This window comes from Dromiciops gliroides, chromosome 5, assembly GCF_019393635.1.
Source record: "Dromiciops gliroides isolate mDroGli1 chromosome 5, mDroGli1.pri, whole genome shotgun sequence".
In the NCBI taxonomy this organism is placed as follows: Eukaryota; Metazoa; Chordata; class Mammalia; order Microbiotheria; family Microbiotheriidae; genus Dromiciops; species Dromiciops gliroides.
In genome coordinates this window covers 93,366,539-93,378,221 of record NC_057865.1, presented here as the reverse complement: position 1 = coordinate 93,378,221, position 11,683 = coordinate 93,366,539, and positions in this window count along the sequence as shown.

Genomic DNA, 11,683 nt, shown 5'->3' with positions numbered 1-11,683 from the left:
CCACCAAATTCATGTCCAAATGCAGCCACTCGAAGAAACTTCTATAGACCTTGTGGTTATTAAACTGAAGAACCAGTAAAAGAACATCTATGCAAACTCCTAAATCTTTCAAAGGCATTCCCATTGTACATCATCTCAACTCTCCCAAAGCAGAGTCCCCTACCTTTTCCACATGAGGATTTGAACCAGCTGCACTCTGTTAATGCTCATAGGAACTGGACTTGTTGACCAGCCCTTCTTTACATGTATGCAAAGAAACATAGCTTTCAGATGGAATTTGAATAGCTTTGGGCAGAAAATGAATTGTTAGAAAAATATAAAGACTCACAATCCTCCCTAGTTCCTACCACCCCTGTTAGCAATCATCCTATATATCTCCTACCCTATATGACTAGATTCTTTTCGAAAACTATCTACAATCTATAGTCTGTGACTCTACTTCCTCTCCTCTCCCTCTCTGCTCTGCCCTCTCCAATATGGCTTCTGACCTCATTATTCAACTGATATGATCCTCTCCAGTTACCAATTATTTCTTCTTTGTTTGTTTTGGGGTTTTTGCAGGGCAATTAGAGTTAAGTGACTTGCCCAGGGTCACACAGCTAGTAAGTGTCAAGTGTCTAAGGCTGGATTTGAACTCAGGTCCTCCTGAATCCAGGGCCAGTGTTTTATCCACTGCGCCACCTAACTGTCCCTACCGATTATTTCTTAATTGTCATACCCAATGACCTTTTCCCCAAACTTCATCTGAAGCATTTGACACTATTGATCACCTTCTCCTAGATCAGCTCTCTAGGTTTTTATGACACTCTTCTCTCCTGGTTCTTCTCTTATCTGTTACCTTCCTTTCAATTTCCTTTCCTATTTCTTCATTTATGTCATGGGGAAGCTAGGGGAGCCAGTGGATAGAGTACTGAGTCTGGAGTCAAGAAGAATCATCTTTGTGATTTCCAATCTGGCTTCAGACACTTACTAGCTGTGTGACCTTGGGCAAGTCACTTAACCCTGTTTGCCTCAGTTTCCTCATCTATAAAATGAGCTAGAGAAGGAAATGGCAAACCACTCCAATATGTCTTCCAAGAAAACCCCAAATGGGGTTATAAAGAGTTTGAAACATTTACATCATATTTAATAATTATTACAGTCCTCTAAGGCTCTTCCCTTGGGGCTGTTTTCTTTCTTGCTTTATACCATCTCACTTGGTGATCTTGCCAGCTTCTGTGCTTGGTCAATTGTTTTCTCTCCACAGGTGATTCTGAGGGCCTTATATGCAGCTTTAGTTTCTCTTCTGAGCTCTAGTTATGAATCGCCCACTGCCTCTTGGACATCTCAAACTGGATGTCTCATAAGCATTTCAAACTCAACATATTGAAATCATAATTCATTCTACTCATTGCCCCCTCTCCCAACACTCCCCTCTTATGAACTTCCATAAAATTCTTGAAGGCACCACCATCTTCCTCAGTGTTTTTCTGGACTCCTCACTTTCCCCTCACCTCACATATCCAATCTGTTGTCAAATTTTACTGTTTCTACTGTCAAGATATCTCTCTTGATGTCCTTCCTACTCCTACAGCCACCACTCCAGTTCAGGTCCCCATCACCTCTCCCTTGGACTAGAACCATCTGACTGGTGTCCCTGGCAAAAGTTTCTCTTCAGTTCAATGCATCTTCCACTCAGTTTCCAAGATAGTTTTTCTAAATTGGAAATCTGAGCATGTCACCCCTTCCCCAGCCCCTGCTGGGGATGTACCCCAAGAGCTTCCTATTACCTGTAGTTCAAATCTAAACTCTTCTGCTGGACACTGAAAGCTCTTCCAAATTTGGCCCTACCTTTCCAAATCTTCTCATACTTTACTCCATGAACTCAAAGATCCAGCTAATCTGGACTATTTGCTGTTCCCAAAAAGAAGACAATCTAGCTACCATCTCCATGCCTTTTTACTGGCTATCCCCCACACCTGACTTCTCTCCTTAACTCCAGACCCCTCCCTTGTCTCTGCCTCTTAGTTTCCTTCCAGACTCAGTTCAAACCCCACCTTCAGCAGGAAAGCTTTCCTCAGCCTCTATCTGCTTACCTTCCATCTACTCTGTGTCTACCTTGTATGTACCTAGTTACTTACTCATTTCTTTCTTCATTAGAATGTAAGCTCTTTTCTTTGGATCCACAATTCTTAGTACAATGTCTGGCATGTAGCAAGTATTTAACAAATGTTTATTAACTGACTGACAAGGTAAACGATGTAAAATGATGACCTGCTTGTATATGAACAACTGAATGTTTTAAAAATTGGAGAAAAAAGACATTTCTTTAAAAATGGAAGGATGTGAATATGAAAAAAATTGAAAGATCAGAAAATGAAATGTTGGACCATGCTAAGGACTTAGAGGTACAAGGATTTTTCATACCTTAACTCATTTGCATTTGTTTTATGGCTAAAGAGGATCAACCTCAAAAAAAAGTCATAAACATTTGAACACAGGTATGTTTTTTTTATTTGTTTCATAAAGGAATTTGGGGGGGTTTATTTTTAAGGAATGTTTTTATTTTATTTTTTCAATTACATGTAAAAATAATTTCAATATTTTTAAAAATTTTTATTTCCAAATTTCTTCTCTTCCTCCTTTTCTCCCCTCCTTCAGAAGTCAAGCACTTTAGTATAGATTATACATGTGCAGTCATTCAAAACATATTTCCATGTTAGCCATGTAGCAAAAGAGAACACAGATCAAAAATAAAAAGCCAAAAAAAATTTTAAAAAGTAAGAAAGCATGTTTCAATCTGCATGCAGACTCCATAAGTTCTTTCTTAAGATGGATAGTATTTCTCATCTTTTAAGTCCTTCAAAATTACCTTGTATCACTGTATTCCTGAGAGAAGCTAAATCATTCATAGTTGATCATCAGAGCATATTGTAGTTACTGTGTACATTGTTCTGGTTTTGCTCACTTCACTTTGCATCAGTTCATATAAATCTTCCCAGGTTTTTCTGAAACTATCCTGCTTGTCATTTCTTATAGCACAGCAATATACCATCACAATCACATACCATGGCCTTTTTCAGCCATTCTCATAGTAGAATTCTGGAGAGTAGTTACCTTTCTAATTAAAATGTGAGTCACTGAGAGTCAAGAGACAACAAGGTACACTGTTGAAGAGAAAGGAACCTAAGAAAGGAATCTAGCATAGGAACTTGAAAAGGAGAACTGAAAACACAGCAGGAGACTAAAACCTTTTTGTTTGAACTGTGGCAGCTAGAATCAGTCAACTAATCGAAAGCTTCAGTAGGGTGATTCTTAATTAGTGTGTCAGATCTTTGTTTTTTGTTGTTGTTTGGTAAGAGTGGCATTGGCAGCTATACCTCCATGATCAATTACAGTTGCAGAGAGGTGAAACATATCCATGTATCTGTCATTCTCTGCTACCACTTCTAGTTAGAGAAGGAAAAACAGAGGGGAATACAGGCTGTGTAGTCACTGTGTATTCTGGTGAGCTGGCAATGTTTGTTTGGTATAATCATTAGCTTGTTTAAACCTAAGGGCAATGTGACAACCAATAAGGTCTACTGGGTTAGGGTTTTTTTTGCTTCAGGAAGTTTATTTTGAATGGAATAATTTGAATTCAGGGCAGTAGTAGTAACTTCAGGAGCTCTCAGTCCAGAGATGGTAAGGGAATCAGATAACTGGTCAGAAAGAGACTTCAAGGAGCCCTTTGTTGGCACTATACATGGTGACAATTGGCTACTCTATTGCCCACACAAGTTCTGAGTGGTGATTCTAGTGTGGAGAAGAGCACTAGTGGTTAGTCACAAGTGAGGAGGACTTTTGTTCACAGTTTCAAAGCAAACAGGAGTGCTGGTATATGCATCTGCAGGAAACCAGGGGTCCTTCCTTGGTAATGACCCAAACACAGATCAGAAGAAAAGTGACCACGCCTCTCCCTGGATCACAACACTTTGGTAGTACAAAAATCTTGCAGACCCCTAGAACTATTTCTGAAAACAGCAGCATGAAAAAGCCTCAAGTTTGGGACAGTGCCTCCCTAGCCTGAAGTCAGCAGAGCCCAACTGTAACATAAAGTTATAGGCAAGCAATAGGCTAGAAAAATGAGCAAACAACAACAATAAAAAATTGGATTATAAAAGCTACTACAGCAGGGAAGACAAAGACATAAACTCAAAAGAAGACAACAATATGAAAACAGCTACAAAGCCTCAAAGATACATGCTAATTGAATCCAACCCCCCAAAATTTCTCAGGGCAGTTAAAGAGATAGTGGTAGAGGGAAAATTGGGGTAAAGAAATGAAAGTGATATAAGAAAATTATGAAAAGAGAATTAGGAGCAGCTAGGTGGTATAGTGGATAGAGCACCGGCCCTGAATTTAGGAGGACCTGAGTTCAAATCCAGCCTCAGACACTTGACACTTACTAGGTGTGTGACCCTGGGCAAGTCACTTAAGCCCAATTGCCTCACCAGAGAGAGAGAGAGAGAGAGAGAGAGAGAGAGAGAGAGAGAGAGAGAGAGAGAGAGAGAATTAACATCTTAATAAAAAAAGTCACAAAAATATGGAAGAAAATAACATCTTACAAAACAGAATTGGGTTAATAGTAAAAGAGACACAGATGTTCACTGAAGAGAAGAATTCCTGAAAAATAAACATGGAAGTAACCAAATGGGAAAAAGGCACAAAATTTTACTGAAGAAAATAATTCCTTTGAAATTAGAATTGGGCAAGTGGAAACAAAAGACTCCATGAGAGACCAGGAAATACTAAAATAATCAAAAGAATAAAAAATTTAAGATAATGTGATATCTCATCAGAAAAACAACTGACCCACTGTCCTCTGCTGTCCTGAATCAGCATCTTTCTTTTTCCTCTCAGGGACTGTTGCTTAATACTCTGTTATAAAAGAAATCATTTGACTGAGAAGAAAACGAAAGCTATTCTGTGCCAAGAGTAATCTAGGGAGAGGTAGAAGCCAAGACCTTCATGTAAACAGAGAACACACACACACTCTTCTCTGGTTGTTACTTCTCTGGAATTCTCACTCTGGCTGCAGGGAATTAAAACCAGGGAAAGACAGGGGTTGGTACGAAAGCAAAGAGGAACAGTCCATGGACTCTAAAAATACAAAGTAGAATAAGTGGTTGGAATGCTGGAAATGAGAGAATGGGAAGGGGGAGGCAATATGGAGGAGGAAAGGGGAGCAATAGCCCCCAACATAAGATTCTGAGCTGTCCCAGGTAATTATGCATAGAAGACTAGCTGATTCCAGACTACTAACACTCAGACCCCCTTCCCAAATTTTAGAGAATATGACATAGTGCAAAAAATTATAAGACTGGGAAGGGGCCTTGAATTCTAATCCTGACTTTATCAATGACTTTTGGCACATCATTTAACTTTGTTGGATCTGTTTCCTGATGTGTGAAAACAAGGATAATTAGAGATATTGCTAATTATTTTGACTTGCAAAACAAGTAACATGAATGAGACTAAGGGAAGCTAAGAATGCATTTTGGGGGGGTACAGGGCAATGAGGGTTAAGTGACTTGCCCAGGGTCACACAGCTAGTAAGTGACATGTGTCTGAGATTGGATTTGAACTCAGGTCCTTCTGAATTCAGGGCCAGTGCTTTATCCACTGTGCCACCTAGCTACCCCCAGAATGATACATTCTTAAATTAACTTTATAATTCTTTTTTTTTTGGCAAGGCAATGGGGGTTAAGTAACTTGACCAGGGTCACACAGCCAGTTAGTGTCAAGTGTCTGAGGCTGTATTTGAACTCAGGTCCTCCTGAATCCAGGGCTGGTGCTTTATCTGCTGTGCCACCTAGTTCCCCCTAACTTTATAATTTTTGCAATGAAAATAATATAAGTAACAAAGACAAATTCTGTTGAACAGAAAGAATGTTAGTTGCTATGATGACTTCTATGTCATGGAAGGAGCTTAATGGTTAAATGTGCCTTCTAAATTTTTATGCTGTCGGGTAAAGCCCCAAGCACACCAACCTAGTTATTGATACGCAGACAGTATTCTCTGCTCTGCCTATCATAGGGATAATAGGATTAAGTCAAAAGCCACCATAAAGAAAATTTTGCCCAACTCCCTCATTTTATAAAAGAGGCCTCAGTGTAAGTGTAATAAACTGGAGAGTAAAGATTCAACCCCAGATCTTTTGGTCCCAAATCCATTATTCTTTTCTCTTTACTGAGCTGACTACTGTTAGAATCAGAGCAGATAATAAAGGTACCCACACTATGCAAAGTTATAAGTACAGCAGTGATTCCCCCCTCCCATGATATTCTGAACTGTCTCAAGTAATTATGACTAGAAGACTAACTCCTATTCCCTGAAGGCCAAGCATGTTATACATTACTCTTTTTTTTTAATATTTTTTTTTATTTTACATATAAGGTACTTTATTTTTTCCTTTACATGTAAAGATAGTTCTCAACTTTTGTTTATACAAGCTTTACAATTTCAGATTTTTCTCCCTCCCTCCCCTCTCTCCCCCTTCCCCTAGACAGCAGGTAATCTGATATAGGTTATATCTATATATCTATATAGATATAGATATAGATATAGATACACACATATATATATATACACATAATAACATTAATCCTATTTCTGCATTAGTCCTGTTATAAGAGAAAAAATCAGAGCAATGATGCAAAACCTCAAAATAGAAAAAAAAAAAACAACAGCACCCAAAACAAAAGAAATAGTATGGTTCATTCAGCATCTATACTCCACAGTTCTTTTTTTTTTTCCTTGGATTTGGAGATCCTCTTCTATCATGAGTTCCCTGGAACTCTTCTGTACCATTGCATTGGTGAGAAGAATATAGTCCATCACAGTAGATCAACACTCAATGTTGATGATACTGTGTACAATGTTCTTCTGGTTCTGCTCATCTCACTCATCATCAGCTCACATAAGACCCTCCAGGTTTCTCTGAACTCCTCCTGCTCATCATTTCTTACAGCACAATAGTATTCCATTGTATTCATATACCAAAACTTGTCCAGCCATTCCCCAATTGATGGGCACCCCTTCAACTTCCAATTCCTTGCCACCACGTAAAGAGTAGCTATAAATATTTTTGTACATGTGGGTCCCTTTCCCCTTTCCATGATTTCTTTGGGAAAAAGACCTAAAAGTGGGATTGCTGGGTCAAAGGGTATGCACAGCTTTATTGACCTTTGGGCATAATTCCAAATTGCTCTCCAGAATGGTTGGATCAGTTCACAGTTCCACCAACAATGAATTAGTGTTCCAATTTTCGCACAGCTTCTCCAACATTTATTATTTTCCTTTTTTGTCATTTTAGCCAATCTGATAGGTGTCAGGTGGTACCTCAGAGTTGCTTTAATTTGCATCTCTCTAATCATTAGAGATTTAGAGCATTTTTTCATATGGGAATAGATAGCTTTGGTTTCTTCATCAGAAAACTGCCTGTTCATATCCTTTGACCATTTCTCAATTGGGGAATGACTTGGATTCTTATAAATTTGATTTAGTTCCCTATATATTTTAGAGATGAGGCCTTTATCAGAAGTACTGGCCTCAAAAATTGTTTCCCAGCTTTCTGCCTCCCTTCTAATTTTGGATGCATTGCTTCTGTTTGTACAAAAAATTTTTTAATTTAATATAATCAAAATCATCCATTTTGCATTTTATAACATACTCTATCTCTTGTTTGGTCATAAACTGTTTTCCTTTCCAAAGATCTGATAGGTAGACTATTCCTTTCTCTCCTAATCTACCTATGGTATCACCTCTTATGTCTAAATCGTGTATCCATTTTGACCTTATTTTAGTATAAGGTGTCAGATGTTGGTCTATGCCTAATTTCTACCATACTATCTTCCAGTTTTCCCAGCAGTTTTTGTCAAATACTGAGTTCCTATCCCAGAAGCTGGAGTCTTTGGGTTTATCAAACACTACATTACTAGTGTCATTTACTACTGCATTTCCTGAGCCTAGCCTATTCCATTGATCTACCACTCTATTTTTTAGCCAGTACCAGATAGTTTTGATGACTGCCGCTTTATAGTAAAGCTCCAGGTTTGGTACCGCTAACCCACCTTCCTGTGAATTTTTTTTCATTATTTCCCTGGATATTCTTGATTTTTTGTTTTTCCAGATGAATTTTGTTATTATTTTTTCTAGCTCTATAAAATAATTTTTAGGTAGTCTGATTGGTATGGCACTGAATAAGTAGATTAATTTAGGCAGTATTGTCATTTTTACTATATTAGCTCTGCCTATCCATGAGCAATTGATATCTTTCCAATTATTTAGATCTGATTTGATTTGTGTGAAGAGTGTTTGGTAGTTGTGTTCATAGAGTTCCTGGGTTTGTCTTGGCAAGTAGACTCCCAAGTATTTTATATTATCTACCATTACTTTAAATGGAATTTCTCTTTCTATCTCTTGCTGCTGGACTTTGTTGGTCATGTATAGAAATGCTGATGATTTGTGTGGATTTATTTTATATCCTGCTACTTTACTAAAGTTGTTAATTGTTTCAAGTAATTTTTGACTTGATTCTCGAGGATTCCTTAAGTATACCATCATATCATCTGCAAAGAGTGATAGTTTTGTTTCCTCCTTGCCTATCCTAATTCCTTTAATTCCTTTCTCTTCTCTGATTGCTGAAGCTAACATTTCTAGGACAATATTAAATAATAGGGGTGATAATGGACATCCCTGTTTCACCCCTGATCTTATTGGGAAGGCCTCTAATTTATCTCCATTGCATGTAATACTTGCTGATGCCTTTAGGTAGATACTGTTTATTATTCTAAGGAAAGCTCCACCTATTCCTAACTCTCTAGTGTTTTTATTAGGAATGGGTGTTGTACTTTGTCAAAAGCTTTCTCTGCATCTATTGAGATAATCATTTGATTTTGGTTGGTTTTCATATTGATGTGGTTGATTATGTTAATAGTTTTCCTAATATTGAACCAGCCCTGCATTCCTGGTATAAATCCCACTTGGTCATAGTGTATTATCCTGGTGATCACTTGCTGTAATCTCCTTGCTAATATCTTATTTAAGATTTTAGCATCAATATTCATTAGGGAAATTGGTCTATAATTTTCTTTCTCTGTTTTTGCTTTGCCTGGTTTTGGTATCACCATCATATTTGTGTCATAAAACAAATTTGGTAGAACTCCTTCTTCACCTGTTTTTCCAAATAATTTGTATAATATTGGAATTAAAAGTTCTTTAAATGTTTGGTAAAATTCACCCGTAAACCCATCTGGCCCTGGGGATTTTTTCTTAGGGAGTTCATTAATGGCTTGTTCAATTTCTGTTTCTACTATGGGTTTATTTAAGGATTTTATTTCTTCTTCAGTTAACCTGGGCAGTTTGTATTTTTGTAAATATTCATCCATTTCATTTAAATTGTCACATTTATTGGCATACAGTTGGGCAAAATAATTCCTAATTATTGATTTGATTTCCACTTCATTGGTGGTAACATCACCCTTTTCATTTTTGATACTGGTAATTTGGTTTTCTTCTTTCTTTTTTTTAATCAAATTAACCAATATTTTATCTATTTCATTGTTTTTTTTTCATAAAACCAGCTCTTAGTTTTATTGATTAATTCTATAGTTTTTTTGCTCTCAATCTTATTAATTTCTCCTTTAATTTTCAGGATCTCTAATTTAGTGTCTAATTGGGGATTTCTAATTTGTTCTTTTTCTAGCTTTTTAAGTTGCATGCCCAATTCATTAATCTCCTCTTTCTCTTTTTTATTCATGTAAGCATTTAGAGCTATAAATTTTCCCCTAAGCACTGCTTTGGCTGTATCCCACAGATTTTGGTATGTTGTCTCATTATTGTCATTCTCTTGGATAAAGTTATTGATTGTTTCTATGATTTCTTGTTTGGCCCATTCATTCTTTTTTTTTTTTTTTTAGTGAGGCAATTGGGGTTAAGTGACTTGCCCAGGGTCACACAGCTAGTAAGTATAAGTGTCTGAGGCCGGATTTGAACTCAGGTACTCCTGATTCCAGGGCCGGTGCTCTATCCACTGCGCCACCTACCTGCCCCCCCATTCATTCTTTAGTATGAAATTATTTAGTTTCCAATTGATTTTCATTCTACTTTTCCCTGGCTCTTTCTTACATGTAATTTTTATTGCATCATGATCTGAAAAGGATGCATTTACTATTTCTGCCTTTCTACATTTGACTATGATGTTTTTGTGCCCTAATACATGGTCAATTTTTGAAAATGTGCCATGTACTGCTGAGAAAAAGGTATATTCCTTTCTATCCCCATTCAATTTTCTCCAGACATCTATCATGTCTAACTTTTCTAGTAATCTATTCACCTCTTTCACTTCTTTCTTATTTATTTTTTGGCTAGATTTATCTAATTCTGAGAGGGGGAGATTCAGATCCCCCACTAGTATAATAGTACTGTCTAATTCCTCTTGTAACTCATTTAACTTCTCCTCTAAGAACTTGGATGCTATACCACTTGGTGCATACATATTTAATATTGATATTACTTCATTATCTATAGTACCTTTAAGCAAGATGTAATTTCCTTCCTTATCTCTTTTAATGAGATCTATTTTTGCCTGCACTTTGTCTGAGATAAGGATTGCTACCCCTGCTTTTTTTACTTTAGCTGAGGCATAATATATATATTCTGCTCCAGCCTTTTACCTTGACTTTGTGTGTATCTCTCTGCTTCAAATGTGTTTCTTGTAAACAGCATATTGTAGGATTCTGGTTTTTAATCCACTCTGCAATTCACTTCCATTTTATAGCAGAGTTCATCCCATTCACATTCACAGTTATTATTACTGACTGTCTATTCCCCTCCATTCTGTTTACCCCCTTTGTACATTTCCCCCCTTCTTTCACCCTATTCCCCCTCACCAACATTTTACTTCTTACCCCTGCCTCCCCCAATCTGCCCTCCCTTTTTGTCACCCCCCTCTCTTTTCTTTACCCTTTTCTCCCTTGCTTTTGTCCTCCTTTCTATCAGCCCCCCCCTTTCCCTTCCCCTTTTGCTTCCCTAAAGAATGAGTTAAGTTTCTTTATCCCAATGAACGTATATGTTATTCCCTCTTTGAATCAAATCTAATGAGAATAGGGTTGAAACAATGTTCCCCCTCCTTTCTTTCCCTCTTTTGTAATAAGTTTTTTTTTACCTCTTCATATGATATAATTCATCCCATTCCACCTCCCCTTTCCTCTCCTCCCCATAGACTCCCTTTTTAAGCCCTTAATTCTTTTTTGTATCATCACATCAAAGACAATTTATATTTATACCCTCTATGTAAAGTCCTTCTCTCTGCCCAAATACATTTAGTGTTCTTAAGAGTTATGAGTATTATCTTCCTGTGTAGGGATATAAACAGTTTAACCTAATAGGGTAACCTTTTTTTGTTCCCCCTCTGTTTACCTTTTTAAACTTCTCTTGAGTCTTGTATGTTGAGATCAAATTTTCTATTCAGTTCTGGTCTTTGCACCAGGAAAGATTGAAAGTCCCCAATGTCATTAAATGTCCATCTTTTCCCCTGAAAGAAAATGCACATTTTTGCTGGGTAATAGATTCTCGGCTGCAATCCAAGCTCCTTTGCCTTCTGGAATATCATATTCCAAGCCTTGCGGTCCTTTAATGTTGAAGCTGCCAGGTCCTGAG